Genomic DNA, 2,991 nt, shown 5'->3' on the forward strand with positions numbered 1-2,991 from the left:
GTTTTGCTCAATATAGGGGTAATCTCGACCTTAACAAGTTATTTGAGCAAGCTGAGACTATGAGTGAGCCAAGTATAGAGGACCTTGTGCTATAATGTTTTGCTCAATTTGGATATGATCTAGACTTTGACGAATTAGTTGAGCAAGCTAAAGCCGTTTTGGAACCCATTCTTGAGATGCAGTTGGAGAATGGGGAAACCACTAAGATATCATTCCCCAACCCATATGCATTAGTAGCTGAGCTTCTCAAGTTGGATGTAAAGCCTTTACCTGACACCCTGATGTATAAAGTTTTGGGCCCTATCACGGACGTGCAAGAGGTTGCGAGAGCTAAAGTGATCAATTTTTTGGGAGCAGGCACTGTATATCTGATTTCTGTGAGCAAATTGATTAGACCCATTGATGTGTGGCCTAAGTGGCCAAGTGTGACCGTGGGGAAAAATAAGGACAACGAGTTGGTCCCAACTTGTATTCAGACAAGATGGCAGGGGTGCATTGATTACTGCAAGCTGGAGGCCACTATAAGGAAAGATCAGTTCCCTCCCCCGTTCATTGATCAGTTGGTGGAATGGTTAGCTGGACATCCCTACTACTGTTGCCTTGATGGTTATTCCAACTACAACCAAGTTCCTTTGGACCACGACAAGCAAGAGAACACCACTCGCACGTCTCCTTTTGGTGTGTTTGCCTACTGTCGCATGCTGTTTGGGTCATGCAACATACCTGCTATTGAGAGTCTGGCTGAACATGGTAAACTTAGTGCTTGTGGGAGGCAATCCTTTGTTGCTTTTAGTTTTTTGTTGTCATTTGATTTTGTTTGTTAGTCTTGTTTTTGTCGTGTTGTGTTTTTCAGGACAGATGCCTTGAATTCAAGTTTGGGGGACGTTCTCCAACGTATGGCCAAAGTCTTCTTCCCACTCGGTATTGTATTTCTGGCTACATTGGGGAAAATGTGTCAATTAAGTTTGGGGGTGGGAAAGACATGACTATCCATTTCATTTAATGTGGTTTGTGTTTATTGCTATGTTGGCGATTGAGTATGAATTACACCGTAACTGTGGCTTGCATGTCATTGGCTTGTTTAACATCTTGAACACACCATGTCATTAGAAATCTGAGTCTTTTGACTCATTTTTGGTTTAGAGAGATGTCACATGTTTTAGTTGATTATCACATGCACATTAACATAGAATCTGTGAGGTATGAGATTTGAATTGGATAGTGTGTATTTTTTGATTTGTATGATGAATTGTTGATGAAATCTTGGCTTAAAAATAGATAAAAAAAAAAATCAGTTTGATGTTTCTCATTGAGTAACCAGACCTCTTGCCTTATTAAGCATTGAGTGTTCGCGTAAAAAGATGTGTAATTCAATATGGTTGATTGTATGGCTGGTTTGGCTTCGTAGCCTTTTTGACTTGAGTCATTAAGCCCTTAGGGATGTTTTTAATCTAGTGCCCTAAAACCATCTGGTTTGGGAGTCACTGGCCCAACATTCGTTATATAGGTCAATTAGAAAGCTTAAGGGAGCCGAACATTGCACAGCCTACACACAAAAAAAAAAAAAATGCATATCTTAACTTAAGTCTTTGTTGTTTTCATTTGAGAAAATTCCTATGAATTTTAAAGTACACACTACTTTGAGAAAAATTGAAGCCTCATGATTGTATATTAGTCTCACTCTGCACTTGTTTGAGCGTGTGTTGTCTCAAATTTCCATCTATGAGTGAATTGATTTTGGATGTCCTGATGATGTGATTGTGGTGTTCATTTTGTTAAGCATGCTCATGATGTAAGAACCATGTGTTTGTGTGGAAGTTCATGTTTGTCAATAACATAGTGCTAAAAAAATGTTTGTGGGTATCATTGTTGTTAAACCCTCACAAGACTTCACTCGTCCTCTAAAGATACCTAGGGGTTTAAAAAGCTTGTTGCATATGCTAAATGCAATCGTCTCTCCCACGACAGCGGACTTATGTTTCATGCTTTGATTTTATTTTCATTTGCTTTTGTTAAGGGACTAGCAAAATGTAAGTTTGGAGATATTTGATGAGTGCCAAATATGCATATTTGGGCCCCTTAATTTGCATTTGCTAAGCCTTTAACTTTACTATTTTATGATTTTTTGTTAGTTTTGGTGTTTTAGTGTTTTCCAGGTCTTTGAGAGAAAATTGCGGTCTCAATGTGAAAATTGCAAAGAAGCGGGAAAAATGGAATTTTGGAGGTTGGGATCGAGTGCATGGCACCCACGCTCGAGCGCACACCCGCGTAAGCCTGAGCAAGTAGCGCCCAAGTGCTGCACCGCAGAAGACATGGAGCACACCCGAGTACGCTCAAGCGCACCTAGTGTGGGATCGAGTGCACTCAGGCTGACCTCGTAGCACCGAAACCCTAGTTTTTTTAGTTTAAATACTATATTTTTCTTGGTAAATGCACCAAGGGGGCGCCGTTCATTGTAAATTTCCTATTTTTTGACAGTTTTGAGCTCTGAACTCGATTCCCTTTGTAAGTTTTCTACTTTTCATGAATTCAATCCTTTTTTATGATGTTGTTTGAAGTCATGAGAGGCTAAAATCTTCAACTAAGGTTGAAGATGAAGCCTCACCATTGATTAGCTTTATATTTCTCATGTATGTTCGTATAATTCTGACATTTATATACATGATGTTCTATTTCAATTCTATTATTAGAATTGAAATAGAATGTTGGATATTGATTGCTTTTAATTGAATGCTTAATTCTTTGTTTGATTAAACGTTGGATAGTCGATGTGTTTCATCAAACAGATACATCAAATCTTTTGATTGGAATTGGATATCCATTGTTTTTCGTAATTCAAACGGATACATTGGATGTTTTGGTCTCAATTGGATATTCGTTGTGATTTGTAATTAGGATGAATTCATTGAATGTTTCACTAGATTAATTTTATAAAAACAATAGAACTTGCATAGGGTTTAATTGCTTGTCAGATGTATAAACAAAAACATG

This window comes from Corylus avellana, chromosome ca3 (genome assembly GCF_901000735.1).
Source record: "Corylus avellana chromosome ca3, CavTom2PMs-1.0".
Taxonomy (NCBI): domain Eukaryota; kingdom Viridiplantae; phylum Streptophyta; class Magnoliopsida; order Fagales; family Betulaceae; genus Corylus; species Corylus avellana.